Source organism: Canis aureus, chromosome 38 (assembly GCF_053574225.1).
Source record: "Canis aureus isolate CA01 chromosome 38, VMU_Caureus_v.1.0, whole genome shotgun sequence".
Classification (NCBI taxonomy): domain Eukaryota; kingdom Metazoa; phylum Chordata; class Mammalia; order Carnivora; family Canidae; genus Canis; species Canis aureus.
In genome coordinates this window covers 2,178,279-2,195,394 of record NC_135648.1, presented here as the reverse complement: position 1 = coordinate 2,195,394, position 17,116 = coordinate 2,178,279, and the positions used below count along the sequence as shown (strand labels likewise).

At 44.7% G+C, this 17,116-nt stretch overlaps 2 long non-coding RNA genes across 3 annotated transcripts in view; one reads left to right on the top strand and one right to left on the bottom strand.

Annotated features, from left to right (window-relative positions):
* Positions 1 to 17,116, bottom strand: part of LOC144307344 (uncharacterized) — a 33,830-nt gene that overhangs the window by 13,162 nt on the left and 3,552 nt on the right. The gene's annotated exons all lie outside the window — the stretch shown is intronic.
* On the top strand, positions 500 to 9,732 carry LOC144307345 (uncharacterized). The gene is made up of 2 exons (XR_013374237.1): positions 500 to 1,278; positions 9,516 to 9,732. It is a non-coding gene; the product is annotated as an uncharacterized LOC144307345 (long non-coding RNA).

The following is a 17,116-nucleotide window of genomic DNA, read 5'->3' as shown; positions in this document are numbered from 1 at the left end:
ACACACGCACACACGCACACACGCAGGCTAGCCTCTTCTTAGTCATCGTTTGGGACTCAGCTTCTACATAATTTCTCCAGAGAAGACTTCTCTGACACCCTCGCTTTCCCTATTCCTGCGACACAGTCTCATAGCTCCCTCTGTTTCTCCAACCATTTATACAAATTGTAATTTAATAAGCATTTACGTAATTTTGTGTTTGATATATCTAACCCATGTCATTGCATTCTAGGTTCCAAGAGATTAGAGGCTGTGTCCCCAGAACCTCACATGGTACCTCGTCTATCAAAGGAGACGTTCAATAAATACTTGTTGAATAAGCGAGCAAACAATAGATCGGAAGTAATTTGGTAGATGAAAGTGGAGGAGGGAATTTATAGACTAGAGGAAGGACCAGGATACAGAACAAATGACATTAGGATTGTTAGCAGATGATCAATGTAGGGAATGCTGGGAACACCAGAGGGGGCTCCTGGTGTACAGAGGGATGGCTCTTCAGTGGAGTCACACCAGGATGGCACACCCCAAACTATCTCATCACAATGGCCTCTGAAATCTGAAATTTGAAATGATCTCTCTTCCTCTTCCTTACATTCCCCCTATACTCACTGGCGTTTCCTCCCTCCTTCATTCATTTTAAGTCACCCAAACCCTTAGTCTCTATCTGAATAGCTTCCATTCTCTGTCCCAGATCGATAAAGTCATTGTTAACACTCTTGTGCTCTCCTCCTTAGCTTTCCCTATTGCTGAGCCAGCCTCCAATCCAAAGGATTACCTGTGCCCCCTCCTGATTTCCCAGCGCAACCTGCGACATCCATAGGAGAAAGCCAATGAACCATGCAGCGCACCACAGATCCACACAGTTTCTCTTTGGACCTTTGCTCCAACCACTGATGCTTTTACCCACCCCCCACCCCCAGCTAATCCAAACACTCTCACCCTTTACATAGTTTCTGTAATCACCTATCCAGTGGTTCTCAACCCTCGACTGCTCATTTGAACCACAGGAGGAGCTTTTAAAACCACCAGCGTAGGGCCCATTGTCCAGAGGTACTCATCTACTTACTCCAGGCTGGGACTCAGGCAGCAGTATTTCTAAATTCCCTGGGGGACCCCAGTCCCAGTCTACTTACTGGCAGAAACATTCTTTTGCACATGTAGACTACATGGGGTCATCTTTGAGAGGAGATTGAATCTTCTTGGTGAGGTAATGTGTTGATCTTCAGATACTTTAAGAGAACGCGATGGCATGCTTGTGGACTAGAGAATGAACTGCAGGTGAGTCTCCCCAGCTCTTCCCCTTTCCTAGCCATAGGCCCCTTTCCTAGCCCACCTGCCGCCTCCCTTTGACCCAGCACATAAGAGTGGAGGGGGAAACAATCATAGTGAATGGCTGATAAGAGGGATTTGGGAACCATGATGGGGTTGTTGTAGGGGTCAGGAGTCAGTAACGATGCGAGGAATGAGGAAAGTATTCCCTCGGCATACTTTCTTAAGTCCTAAACCAGAAATCACAAACAAGTAGCTGGAGACCAGGACCCTACCTACAGATATTTGGCCCCCCAGTACTTTAACTTCGTTGTTACTATTACACTATGCTCACCACAAGTAGCTACCAACTACCACATACAGTGGTATTACAACACCATGGATTACATTCCCTGTGCTGTGCCTTTCGACCCCTGACTTATTCACTCCATAACTGGAGGCCTGTATCCCCCACTCCCCTTCACCTTAATTTTTAGCTCATAACATGAAAAACGGAGACAACTTACCTAGAGATCTTCATTTCTCACTTTTCTTTAAAAATGCTTTCCAGAGCTCTGCCTACATCGGGAGTACATTTCTACAGGGTGCTGAGGGACATTTATCCTATTCTCAGTGGGGTTCACACGCTACACTCCATCCCTGGCCTGGCCTGCCCACCTCACCTGTTTATTTGATCTGCCTGATATCCATAAATATTGAAGCTTCCAACCTTTAGCCTGAACCATGAAGCTTTGCCCCACTCCATACTGGTTAAAGAAGCAAATTAGCAAGTGGGGCAAAGTAACAATGCCTGATTTCCCTTACCCCCTGCCCCCCAGCTATCCCCAAACCAAAAGTTGGACCCCGTGTGGCTTTAGAACATTTTTCTAAAACTTTGAGTAAAAAAACACTGAACCTCCATCAGGGCCCAGTGTATATGTTGATAGGAGGGAGATCGCCGCTGATGGCTGCAGAACGGAGAGGGGGTAACCCTGCTCCAGGGTCTCAAGGCAGTCATTTCATGCTAAATTTCACAATGATGAGAATGGGTTGAGAAGTGACTTCTCAACCTGAGACAGGACATCTGAATCCCTGGTTTTCCTCTTCCTAGAGGTTATCTAAAGACACTTCCTGTAGAAAAGAAGGAAAGGGACATTGTCATTGACCTCTGACTCCCTCTAGAATGAGTGGCTTATGTCCAAAGCTTTCACTTCCTCATACTTGATCCCAACAGGCTTCTGAAGCTGCCCCCTTAGAAGCACCAACATACACGTGCAAGGGTCTTTCCTCTGCACGCTGGTGCCCTCTGCAGCACTTGACATTTACGGAGTCCTCTCCACCCCTGAAGTTCCCCTCTTTTTAGCTCTCAGTATGACATGCCATCTCAGCCCTCGCCCCTGCTTTTCTGGATCCTTTTACCTCCCCTTGGCTTGGCTTCTCTTAGGATTCTTATCTCATAAATAGATTTATTTCCCTAGGTTCTACTCACTGGACACTTCCTGGATGTTCCATAATCACCTTAAATTCTGCTTTTCTCTCTCCTTTTATTCACTTCCATAGACTATATATCCTTAACATTCCTAGTGACTCAAAGAAAGGAGAAAATCCCTACCAAAGCCCCTCTTGGGATCTGATAACAATCCAAAGCATAGGTTGAGTTCATGGCAATTTAAGACAAAGGGGAAAGTAACTTAAATTTTTAACTTCTTGGGCAGCCCAGGTGGCTCAGTGGTTTAGCACCGCCTTCAGCCCAAGGCCTGATCCTGGAGACCCGGGATCGAGTCCCACATCAGGCTTCCTGCCTGGAGCCTGCTTCTCCCTCTACCTGTGTCTCTGCCTCTCTCTCTGTGTGTCTCTCATGAATAAATAAATAAAACCTTAACAAAAAAAAATTTTTTTTTTACTTCTTACAATAGAGATTTTCAGGAGAGGAAGCATGCAAGACAGGAGCCTGCTTGTAACAGAATGTGAAGTTTGAAAAGACATAGTCAGTGCTACAGGTTTATATTTAGAAAGCAAAATGCACCTCTCCAACAGCTGATCCTACAAGTAACTGCATTTATTAAGCAGTTGTTATTTAGTTATTCATTAATTTATTAAACATTTAACTGCTCCCTGGTGCCAGGGACTAGGTGTTAACTTTTAACAAGATAGACAGGGCCTCAGTCCTCAGGGATCATGGAAATAACAAACCCTAAACAAATATATAATAGATATAGGTGGGTAAAAACAAATAAATACACGATTACCTCTGTGGTAAGTTCTATAAATGAGTCCTTCAGAGGTACTGGCAATGTCACTGAACCTGCTAGGCTCTACGACCTCAGGGCTTCTATACTTCCTACTCTCTCGGTGCACATCTCTAACCCCAGGTCCTTGTGTAGCCAGCTTCTTCTCACTATTCATATCAAAGAGTTTTTCTGGGACTCTTGGGTGGCTCAGTGGTTGAGCATCTGCCTTCAGCTTAGGGTCCTACCAGGACCCTGGGATCGTGTCCCGCACCAGGCTCCCCATAGGGACCCTGCTTCTTCCTCTGTCTATGTTGCTGCTTCTCTCTGTGTCGCTCATGAATAAATAAATAAAATCTTTTTTAAAAAAAGACATTTTCTTTGATTATCCTATAATTTAAAATTGCTCCTAGCCTCCCCACTCCCACTCATTCTGTCCTATTACCCTTTGTTTTCTCAAAGCATAGATCACTGTTGAATAATATATTATTTATTTCTATACAGGTCTTGCCTGGTTCCCCCACTACACTCTAAGTTCAGTGGTGGTATAGATTTTGTCCCTTTTCTTTTTTTTTTTTTTTTAAGATTTTGTTTATTTATTCATGAGAGACACAGAGAGAAAGAGAGAGGCAGAGACACAGGCGGAGGGAGAAGCAGGCTCCATGCAGGGAGCCCGATGCAGGACTAAATCCCGGGACCCCAGGGATCATGCCCCGAGCAGAAGGCAAACGCCCAACTGCTGAGCCACCCGGGCATCCCTGTCCCTTTTCTTCACTGTATTCTTAGCACTCAGAATAGTGTGTGAAACCAAATACATACTACAAATTTTTGGCAAACTGATGAAGGAACAATTAGAGAATAACAGGGAGAAGCCTACCCAGATAGGGTGATCAAGAAAGGCTTCTCTGAGGTAGCAACTTTTGGAGGGGAATATTTTTTAAAATTTACAAATAGTAACCTGCAATCAAAACTTCTTATCTGGTGTGGAGAAACACACACACACGCACACGCACACACACAGGACCAATTCTCAACCTAGAACATGCCCTGTCCTGGATCTCAAGATGACTTGTCAAGGTGGGGGGTTGCCATTCAACATCTATCCTATCTTCCTTCCATGCACCTTCCTGTGCTACAGAAACAGAACATCTAATGAACTATATGTCCTAGACTTCCATGAAGTTGGGCAGTGCCTTTCTGTTTTTCTTATCAACTTTTTATTGTACAGATGTAAGTTTGAAGAAGGCAAAGTGTCAGACTTAATCAGTGCTGACAATTCAGATAAAGAACTCAGACTTTAGAAATAGAATTCACAGGAATCGGTGACTTGACTATATATGGGAGAGGAGGAAGAGACATATGACTACGATGAGTCAAATATATCAGCGATTGACTGAAATTCAAAAACGAAGAGAAGGAAGTTTGGAGAAAATAATTAATTCGGTCTTGAATGAACTTAAGCTGCCTGAAGGACATCCAAATTCTATTAGTGAACAGTCAGAAATAGAACACTAGAGCAAGAGAGCCCACTTGAGGCTGGAGCTACAGGTCTGGAAGCCACATGCATTTGGGTGGCAGCTGAAGCCATGGGGTTGGTGGGATCATCCAGGGAGTACACATACAGTGAGAAGAGAAAGGGGCATGGCGGGAGCCTGGGTTACTGAGAAGTTACCCCTGAGAAGGAAAACCCACCAGATGACAACAAAAGGAATTGACAGAGAGGTAGGAGAGCCAACAGATCTCAGTCACAACACTTCAAGATAAGTGAGTTTCAAGAAAGTGGAAGTGATGACAAATTCTGCAGAAAACTTAAGAAAAAAACTTTGCTAAGCAGGAGATCATGCATGACCATGCAATGAACAATTTTAGCTCTGAATCTCATGTTATAAGACTGTGCAACCACCATCCTTCCTATTAGAGTCACATGCTATCCTCAGATCACCACCCCTCCCCAACTCCTTGAGTTTAGCTCCTCGTTGACTTGTACACTTTTCAACACTATTCCTTTCACACTTCTGTCCATGCACGTGTTCCTTCCATTAGCCTCGCCTTTCAGATCCCTGGCCTCCTCTCCTCCAATAACCTTGTCCTCCACTCCTTTCACTGGATTAGCTTTTCAGCTTTTCAGACCATCCTGGTCTTCTCCTCTATCTTTCTGGTTCCTCCTTATTGTTTCTTGGCTTGGCTCCTCTTGTGATTCTTGTCCCCTAACCTGATTTGTTTCTGTATTTCTGCTGATTAGACATCTCCTATAGTCAATACCCTAGTATCAAGAGCTACAGCCTTTCTGTAATCTTAGTTTCAAGCATCCTACTCTCTCTAAATCCCACCTTCTGTCTTTCCATTTCACTCCTTCTTTTGCTGCATCTCCAATAATCCCTTTACCTCCATGCCCCAACCAATAGTCCATCGATCGAATTACCTTTCACTATTGCTCCTGCCCGTCAGGGCATCACTTTCCTCCTTACCCAGTTGAATGTCAATAATAAGTCATTGTCATCACTCCCTCCCACACACCCTTCATTTCACTCCCTTGTTCCATTTTGAGTTGTATTTCCTGGCCAAAAAAAATTAATACTGCCTAATTCCAACTTGGGCTCATTCATGCCTGAATTGGCAAAACTAGCTGAAAAAAGGTACACAATCCTGCTATGATTAGTCTCATTTAAATTTATGATCCCTAACTTCATTGTTACCAAGTGATTATTCTGTATTTCTCTTGTTCGTTCTCTCACTCTCCTAAACAATTAGGAGGTGAGGGCAGAGAAATCGTAGGAGGCACCACATTCTAGTATTTCTTCAACTATCTTTACTCACTGAAAAAAGCTTTCCTTACTGAAAAAAGCAAGCTGTCTGAAGAGTATTTTGACAGCTTCCGTTATAACACGCTTCGTTTGTATCCTACTCTGTCTTCTCTTCCTCTGTATCTTTCTTCATCTTCTTGTTACTATGGATGAATTTAATGAACTGTGTCAAGTGAGGGACAGTTCCTCTACTCATGCACCTATCTCCTCTCACCCGCTCTAGGACATTGCTCCAGCAATTCTCCTCTTTTAAATCTGCTTTAACAAATTCCCCCTCTATTAGATCTTTCCCGTCAGATTACAATCAGATTACAGACATGTTATTCTCCCATCTAATAAACAAAACAAAACTCTTTTGATCCTACTTCTCTTCCTAGTTACTGCTCTATTTCTCTTGTTCACAGAAAAATTCCTACTTTTCTCCTCCCACCCTCTTGATCCATTGAAATACTCAGGCCTCAAATTACGTGAGCTATCAGCGTTATTTGATTTGGTCAATCCCTTCCTTCTTCTTGAAACATTTCTTCAGTCATCTATCAGGACAGCACCTCTCCTGATTTTCTTCCCATCTCCTGGCCACTCCTCTGTCTCCCTCACTGGCTCATGCTCATCTTCTCTGCCTGTTAACATTAGATTACTCCAAGGCTCAGTTCTTAGAATACTTCTCTTTTCTATTTTTTCTCATTCTGATGATGATCTCATCTATCCTCATAAGTATGAATTCTACCCATAGGATAATGACTGCCAAATGCATATCTCAGTTCCCTTGACAACTAAACTCCATGCTTTATCCAGCTGCCTCAAGACTTCTACACTTGCATGTCTTCTAATCACCATCTCATGTTTAGTTGGTACAAACCCAATCTCCTAATATTTCTCCCGACCTGCTTTTCCCACAGCGTTCCTCAGCTCAGTAAACTACAACTCCATCCTTCCGGTTTCTCAGTACAAAATGTCTGAGTCCTTATTTCTCAGACCCCACATCCCATCTGTCATCATAGGTTATTGGTTCTCCCTTTAAAATAGATCCACTAGGGATGCCCAGGTGGCTCAGCAGTTAAGCATCTGCCTTCAGCCCTGGGCGTGACCCCGGAGTCCCGGGATCGAGTTCCGCATCGGGCTCCCTGCATGGAGCCTGCTTCTCCCTCTGCCTGTGTTTCTGCCTCTCTCTGTGTGTCTCTCATGAATAAATAAATAAAATCTTTTTAAAAAAATAAATAAAATAAAATAGATCCATTATAGCCATTTCACTGTGACTCCTGTGATCCAGATCACCATCATCTATCATCTAAATTACTGCAATAGCCTCCGAACCAGGCAGTCCTGCTTCCATCCTGCTCTTTTCAATCTACTCTCAACACAGAGTGATCCTTTTAAAACTTCAATCAGAAAGTATCACTCCTCTGCTCAAACCCCTCCAATAGCTTTTCATTTCACTCACAGTAGAACTTAGGGCCATTAAAATGGTCCAAAACTCCTGATGTGACTTGATCTTCCTCTCCACCTTACTTTTCTGACCTCAATTCCTACTAATTTTTCCCCACACTCTCAGCATAAGCCACATTGGCTTTCTGGATATTCTTGAAACATGCCAAACATTCTTACTTTGAACTTTGACACTTGGCTATTTTCACTCTCTGGAATGACGTTCTTCCAGATATTTACATGGCTCATTTGCACATCTCCTGGGTTTTGCTCAAATATCACTTTCTGGAGAAAACAATTTGGGAACCATTTGCATCTGGGTGACAGCTGAAGCCATGGTATTGATAAGATCACCCAAGGAATGTGTCTATAGTGAAAAGAGAAGGTCACCTACAGACCCCTGAGTAATATCACAGTGGAGAAGAATCCCAACAGAAGGACAAAAAAGGAATTAACAGAGAGTTAGAAAAAATAGAAAATCCTAGTATCACAAAATTCAAGGAAAGGGAAAAAAATAGGAAGCACATAAATAAATTCTGCAGAAAACCTAATATAGAAATGTGGTGAGTAGGAAGTCATCAGGGACTTTGGCAAAGACGGTTTCCTTGATAGGGTGGGTTGAAGCTACAGAGCAAGGAGTTGAGGAATACGTGGAAAATATGGAAGTAGAGACTGAGATTGGAGATTACTGTTTTGAGGAGCTTGGTTCAGTAGAGAAAGAGGGAAATTAGTTAGTGGCTAGGGGGTAAATGCAGGTACATGAGAAGGAAGGTTTTGTTCTAGGATTTCTGTGTTATAGGCGGGGAAAAGCTTGAGTTTGTTTATAGAGTAAAAGGAGGTAAAAGAGGAAGAAGTGAAAGATCCAGTAGAGGATCATTGATACAGCAGTCTTGCAAAGAGGATTCAATAGCATCCAACAAAGGTTTATGGTGGACCCACTACCAAATGATACCACATTGAGATATAATGAGATATAATGAGTGAGATATAATGAATGAAATAAACATTTTGTAGCATAATGGATATGGGCAAGGTTAAAACCACAATTGTAAATTCTGATTTTTAAAGCCCAAATAAGGGCGCCTGGATGGCTCAGTCGGTTGAGCATGTGCCTTTGGCTCAGGTCGTGATCCCAGGGTCCTAGGATTGAGCACCGCATCAGGCTCCCTACTTCTACCTCTCCCTCGTGCTTGTGCTCTCTCTCTCTCTCTCTCTCTCTCAAATAATAAATAAAGTTTAAAAAAAAACTGAAAGGAGCAAAGGAAGAAGGAAAGGATTGGTTATAGGAAATTGAGGGACTTTATATTTTTATGGCCTCTACTTTCTCAGAAGGCAAGAGACTGCAATCTGTTGACAGTGAAGGGAATATGAGAAGAGGGCATAAGGAAGGTTAAAAGATTTGCAAAATAATTAAAGGGATTAGGAGAGGAAGCTAACAAAACTAAAATGAAAAAGAACTATCAAACCGCTCTCAATACCTACATGATACTAAATACCATTCATTTGTAGGGGCTCCATTCTCTGCAATTCTGTGATTTTTATCCACTAACCTTCAGCACTCAACTACAGAGTGGCTTGTAGAACTTGGAGATGGTTGGTGGCTTACAGCGCAGGGAAAGAGGTCGTGTGTAGTGGGAGGATCCTGAAAACTATCAACTTGAGTTTGTCTACTTCCAGCCCATCTTCCTTTTGCCTGCCTCTAACAGAGAGACGGTAAAAGCTAAACACTTAATCCCCCAGCTCCCCTGCAGCTAGTGGAAACCACGCATCAACGAGACATAAGCATAAGTCTCCTGTTCCTCCCTTCTAGTGTCTACCGCACAGTCATGAGGCCTGGCGAAGCAGCAGCCACTTGGTGACCTTGAGGCAACAAGTAGGAGGATAAAGTCAACATAGTAAGAAAGTCAGAACAGAAGGGAAGAAAGAACATACATCCTGATTGTGTTCAGGGCTGTGTTGTTGGCTCTGGACTGCCTTGCCTCAGGCTTCTTACCATGTGGAACAAAGAAACCCGTATTTACATAGGACACGTCTTTGTGTTTTCTGGTGGTTTTCAACCAAATGTGTTCATAACTGAAACAGAGGTCTGGGCTCTGCAGGTATATTAGTCATGATGCTTTTGGTTGTAAAAAACAAAAACATTAGGTAAATGTAGAAGCTTCTTTTATGTCCCAAAATGCAGTTTTGATTTGACAGAGCCTTTACTTCAATGACGTCTGTCTCAAAATGGCTCCAAATAATTTCTGTACTACAAAAATAAAGCCAAACTTGGGGGGTGGGGATATTATAAAATACTATAAGGGAAAAAAGCGGGGAGAGGATTTATTGACTCATATATCTGGAACATCCAAGAGATAAAATTGGCATCAGGTCTAGAAAGATCCATAATCCAAACAATATCTTAAGAAAAACTATATCTCTAAGCGTTGCTTGCCTCTGCTTGGCTTTATTCATTCTCAAATCTCTCCAAGTATGAAAGACAACTTCCAGCAGCTCCATTTTTAGGTATTCCTTAGAGCACATGACCCCATAGGCTGGCACTGACCCTTTCTTTCTCTTACAGTGTCCGCATTAATCCCCAACATGAATTGCTTGCATGGCCAGGTGGGGACCCACATTCATGGTGGAGGTGGTTAGGCCACAAGACCAACAGCCTCACCAATACCATATGGGATGCAAGAAGAGTTAATAATGATACAGATGTTCAGCATACAGAGAAGCAATAGGCCGACTACTGGGAAGGGAATTGTGGGAGAACAAAGTGAGGCTAGGAAGGAGACAAACTGGGGGGAAATGAGAGGGTTATTGATGAGGCTTATAATCTGTACTGCGAAATGGTACAAGACATGGAAGGATACGAACCTGTGGTCAAACAGCAGGATACAGCAGCTCAGTATTTCAGACAGGCGGAACATTTCTAGTTGATAATTGACAAGGTCTAGTTTGTGCGTAGAGAAGGTGATCAAAATAATGATCTGAGTCGAGAAAGTTAAGGTACTAGATCAAGATTAACAAGGATAGATTTATATTTTATTTTTTTTTTATTTATTTTTTTTTTAAAGATTTTTTTTTTAATTTATTTATTCATGATAGTCACAGAGGAGAGAGAGAGAGAGGCAGAGACACAGGCAGAGGGAGAAGCAGGCTCCATGCACCGGGAGCCCGATGTGGGATTCGATCCCGGGTCTCCAGGATCGCGCCCTGGGCCAAAGGCAGGCGCCAAACCGCTGCGCCACCCAGGGATCCCTGGGATAGATTTATATTTTAAAAGCCTTAAACTAGTAAAATATTTATGGTACCTGTGTTAATTATCTATTGCTATATAACAAATCACCCCTGGAAACCACCATTCTACTTTCTGTTTCCTTAATTTCAATGATTCCAGATACTTCTTATAAGTATCTTACAATATTTATTATTTTGTGACTGGCTTCCTTTACTCAGCATAATATCGTCAAAGCTCATCCACGTTGTCACATGTGACAAAATTTCTTTCCATTTTAAGGCTGGAGATCTATTGAGTTTTTAATTTCAGCAATTTACGTATCATTTCTGGAAATTAAATTTTATAAAATCTTGTTTTTTGGTTTTACTTTACGTTTTTAATAATTTTAAGCATAAATTTTCCTTTTTTAAATATGCTGACATTTTAAATCATAATGGGTTGTTCCCTTGCATGCTTTGAATATCCCATCAAGGAAAAATGGGAAGTTGTTCGATGGGTACAGTTTCAATTTTGCAAGATGAAAAAGTTCTAGAGATCTGTTACACAACAATGTGAACGTGTACACTTAAGAATGGTGAAGAGAGGGACGCCCGGGTGGCTTAGCGCTTAAGCATCTGCCTGCAGCTCAGGGCATGATCTTGGGGTCCTGGGATTGAGTCCCAAGTCAGGCTGCCTGCGTGGAGCCTGCTTCTCCCTCTACTTATGTCTCACCTCTCTCTCTCTCTCTCTCTCTCTCTCTATGTCTCTCATGCATAAATAAACAAAATCTTAAAAAAAAAAAAAGAATGGTGAAGAGAGTACATTTTGTATTATGTGTTTTTACACAATTTAAAAAGTTTTAATTTAAAAAAACTCAGTAGACATGTCCACCAAGATAAAGTTGATATACTTTTCTATTCTTCCCACTGAGTACAATGTAAAACCCTAGACATTATATATAAAACAAAGATGATGAAGGTGGAGAGAAGGCAGACAGGCTAAGGAACTCAGGGTCCAAGGGAAAACTCCGTGGTGAGTTTTTGTTTTTGTTTCATATACCCCAAGTTTGGAGCTGAAGAAGTCAGCTGTCTAGAAATGCCAGGAGGGATAGACAACTTATACCTGAAAACCATCAACATGTAGGTAATACTTAAAGGCCTGAGACCAAATGTGGTCCCACGGTGAGTCGATATAGATTGAACAGAGGAGAGGCAAAGCAGACTATCGCCTCTGGAAGAGGAAGACCTAACAATAAAGAAGTGTGAGAAGGTAGAAGTGTCAGAGAGGTGGAAGAGAAACCACTTAGGTGCCAGGCGTCGGGCTCATACTATACAGATTATCTCATTTAATCCTCACAACAGCCCTATGGTTTAGGCACTATTATTATTTCCACTTTACAGGTGAAGAAATTGAGGCTTAGAAGCTAAATTTCTTGCCCAAGTTCCCACGAAATAGAGAGATACTAGCACTAAAATCCAAGACAAGAGCAAATGTCATGCTTTCCGTCAGTACGTTGAACAAAGAGGGTTTCAAAAGTCTTAGGTGGTGACAGTCAGTTACAGGATAGTCTGGAGAGAGTCGGGACACCGGGAACTAGTAGTTAGAGAGCTAAGAAAGAGGGTGGGTGTAAGAGGATAAAGGTCAGCCAGGAGGATCAACACGGAGAGACGGTCTTAACCAAGGAGACACTGAGAATTTTAAAACTGATGACGCGTAGGAAATAAAGGAGGATTATTCAGAGAGCAATCCAAGGCCTCGTGCTTGGTGATTGTGACACAAAAACAACTTGCTGGGTTGCAGAATTCAGCTTGAGAGATTTACTAGAAGACACTCCTGTATTTTTCCTTTACTCTCCCCACTACTGCACGCACCAATTGTGACACCAATTGTGTGGGGGTGTTTTCCACACACCAAGCAATTCTGGGACACCAGGGGCGAGTCCCACAGTTCATTCCGGTTCGGGTACCACCTGGAGTCAGACTCAGATGGCACCGGCTAGGCCTCAGTCCCACAAATTTACCCCACCCCAACTTTAAGTGCCAGTTGCAAGCCCAGGTTGTCACCTATAATCTGACCCATCGGCTATATATTGAGGTGCCCACGACCCCTTCACTGAGTTCAATAATTTGCTAGAACGGCTCATAGAACTCAGAGAAGCGTACTTACACTTACCGGGTGATTATAAAAAGCTATGATGGGGCACCTGGGTGGCTCAGTCAGTTAGCATCTGTCCAGCTCAGGTCATGGTCTCAGGGTCCTGGGGTGGAGCCCCACGTCGGTTCCCTGCTCAGTGGGGAGCCTGCTCTTACTTCCTCTCCTTTTCCCTCTGCCACTACCACTGCTCTCCCTCTCTCTCTCTCTCTCTCTCTGAAATAAATAAATAAATAAAAAGTTATCATAAAGAATACAGATGAACTTATAAGGGGAGGAGATGCCTGAGGGCAAGGAGGCACGGCACAAGGGGCCTCACCGGGTGCGGCATCTTCCCAGGACTTCCGTAGGTGCAGCAACCTGAAAGTTCTCCAAAGCCCCCACTCTGGGGGGTTTTATGGAGACCTCATTACATAGGACCGATAGGTCATTAACTCACTCTCTAGACCTTGTCCCGCTCCCGGAGGATGGGCCTGGGGCTGCACACACCAAGCTTCTAGTCAAGGTGTGGTCTTTCTGATGACCAGCCCCTTTCCAGAAGCCACCCAGAGTTATTAGGACAAAAGACACTCCCGCCACCCACGACATTCCAGGACTTAGGAGCCCTGGGTCAGGAACTGGGATTGAAAACCGAATATTACAAGATGCCGCTCGTGCTCTTAACTCTTACGAAATCACAAGGGATTTAGGAATCCTGTGTCTGGAACTGAGGGCAGAGACCAAGATATGTATTTTTTTTTTCTGTAATTTCACAGGAGAATTTATGAATTCGGTTGTAAATAAGTTGAAAATTAGGTGAAAATAGAACATTCAGTGAAAAAGCATAGAGGCATGATTTAGACTTCTTGTTAATATTCAAACATACGACTCTGACAAATTAGGAAAGTGGTTATGGATGGCTTTTTAAAAAATTAAAAATTAGGGACGCCCGGGTGGCTCAGTAGTTGAGAGCATCTGCCTTCGGCCCAGGGTGTGACCCCAGGGCCCCAGGATCGGGTCCCACATCAGCCTCCCTGCATGGGGACTGCTTCTCCCTCCTGTCTGTGTCTCTGCCTCTCTCTCTGTGTGTGTGTCTCTTGTGAATAAATAAAATCTTTAAAAAGAAATAAAAAATCAGTAACAAAGTGATTTGCATCAATCCATTTTTTCCAGATAATTGAAGTTTACATCTTCAAGGAGTGTCTATTCATTATAATTTTTTTTACAGAAATATGTCTAGAATATTTAATTAGCACCCTGCTTCTTAAATAGATGATGGCCCTTGATTAATCACATCTGCCACGTCTGTCACCGTGTTAGTACAGTGGCCTCTCAGGTTCTCCTGCAATCTCCTAAGCTCTCAGGGACTGGTAATTACTCCTCTAGTCACAGAGCCTCCCTCTGGTAACCCAGCGCCTTCTCCTCTGTTGTTTCCCTCTTGCTGTGCTCCGAGAAACACGGTTACTGCTGGGTTTATATGAATTAGGGGTTGGCGGGGGCCTCTCCTCGGGCCTTTGGGCCAAAGGCAGGGTGGCCGCCACTTTGGCAGCTTGGCTCTTGTCTACCACCAGCTTCTCTGGCCTGGTCACTGAACGGCAGAAGTTTCTGCGAGGGCAGCAAAACTTCCACCATACTTTTTGCTGGCATAACTTTTGGAAGTTGCTTTTGGTACCATTAAATGACAAAATGAAAATGAAAAATGGATCTGAAGTCGTTTATTCAAGGGCAGGCAGCCTGCGGCTGGAGAAGCACAGGGTCTTCCAAGCAGTGGAGACCCTTCCCCAGGGGGTTTGGCAAGAGTGAGTTTTCTAGAGCATTAGAAGAGGCAATGTGGAATCAGGGCACACTTGGCTCGGAGGTCAGGGGTTTCTCACAGGGCCCCTGGGTGGCTCAGTGGGTTAACCATCCCTCTTCAGCTCAGGTCATGGTCCCAAGGGTCCTGGGATCCAGCCCCGCGTCGGCTCCTGCTTCTTCCTCTCCTCACCTCCCACCCTCACTCGTGCTTGCTCTTGCAATCTTCATCTCTCTCAAATAAATAAATAAAATCTTAAAAAAAAAAAAAAAAAAAAAAGACTAGCGGCCTTTTTTATCTAGAGTAAGGTAAGCTCGCTGATGCCGAACTGGAGGATCACGATTGGTGCGTGTGAAGTTTCTCTGACAGGTGTCCCCTGAAGGTGCAGGCCGCCTTAGGTTTAGACTTGCGACATGGGCCAGGCCACTGGGCAGGCAGGGGGCTTCATTCTGTGGGTCCCGCTGCACAAACTAACTTCACTAGTACGTATTGCCGTGCACCGCTGCTGTCAAGAGGAACAGTGGCTCCGGGGTGAGGATGAAAGAGTGGCCCGTGCGAATTAGAGCAGCCCTTCATTCATCCGGCATCCAAAGAAAACCATCAGGCCTTATTTATCAGTGCCTTTCTTACTCATTTGAACTATTTTTTAAATAAAGGGTTTTCTTTAACATCTTAACCAGGTGTTTCTAAGTCTTGTAGCCTTCTGGGGTCACTGTTTTCTTTACTGTCCTCAGAAGACCAGCCCAGCAACCCTCCGAGGGAGAGCCCCGTCTGTGAGGACTGCAGGACGGGCAGGGAGTGGGGCCCAACTCACCGGGGAACCCCTCACTCCAAACTGCTTCTGCTTGGGAGTTCCCACCCGCTGCGTCCCCCTCCCACGACGTCCTTCTCCACACCTCATCACCCCCGGTGTGACCTCTGGCCCTCAAAGCACCGTCAAACACAAGTCTGTGTGTCTGTTGCTCCTTCGCTTGTTGAAATAACTTCCTAGGCCCAAGGCGGTCACGCTGCCCACGGTGCCACGGCAGCAGCTGAAACACAGGGGTCACGTCCCCGGGAATGCTCGGCTTGTCCGGCGGGCCAGGCCTCACCCCGCCAACCCCGGGCTCTGCACCTGCTCTCTTGTTCCTCCCTCTTCATCCTCTAGAAGCGTCCCGCCTCCCGCCCCTTTTGCAGTGCTCCCAGCGGAGAATGAAGTGCTCAAGTTTGTTTGTGTCACTTGCATGGTCTTCTTTAACCACTTTTTAAAAGACTTAAAGATTTGAGGGAAAGGGCCAGAGTCCGAAGCACGGCACAGAATAAGAAATTAAAAGCCAGTCCCTCGAATCACTGTCTTCGGGGTCCCCGGGCCAGCCACGGGCAGAGACGTGCTCCCGGTGACGTGCTCCTCAGGTGCCAGCCTGTGCCCTTCCCTCCTGGAAGCTCACTTGTCCTCTCACCCCCACCCCCTCAGCCTCCAGGGCCCACCGGCACGGAAGTCAACCAAGTCAACCCTTAGAATTTCAGGAATTTTGCAAACCTGATGCTAAACACAGCCATTGTTAAAAAGTAAATTACGTGAGGTAGGTTTAAATATGGTAATTTTTAGAAAGGTAACAGGTACTCAAAACACCTCACTTCCCAATCCTAGTACAGCCAGCAGCCTGCGCCCCTGAGATGATTTCCTTTGTTGCTCCCATATAATGGAAATACTTTATAATGGTGCACAGCTCTGCAAACTCAGGCGAGTGCTGCCAACCGGGTTTGGGGGTGTTTGTTGTTGTTGTTGCAGAGGAGCTTGTGGAACCTCCCGGCGCCCCCCCCCCCCTTGGGACAACCGAAACCACCTGTTCCGTCCGCAGACCAGTTTAAACTCCGCAGCACCCAAGTCCCCTGTTCTGAGCGGGCCTGGGGCCAAGGGCTGAGCCCAAAAGACAGGGCGTCCGGGGAGCTCCTGGAGGCCCTGGAAGCCCTGGAAGCCAGGAGCCCGAGCGCCCTCACCTCTCCGTTCAATCGCACCGTGCATACAGTCTGCACCTGCTGTTTCCTAGTCCTGCTCGTGGACATGGACTGAGCCTTGAGTCGGCCCGAAGGGGGCGGCGGAGCAAATGGGAGCAGGAGGGCAGGGAGGCGGCTTTGGGAACACTGAGCCCTCCTGGGAGGGAGTAGGGACAGCGCGTCATCATTGAGGGGAAAATCCTATAAGCAAAGCGAATGGAAACCCGTCCATCCGTCTGAGGGGGATCAGAGGAGGGAGGGCAGCAGCGCCTGCTGGGGTTTGTGAGTCATTTCCTGCTTTAATCCT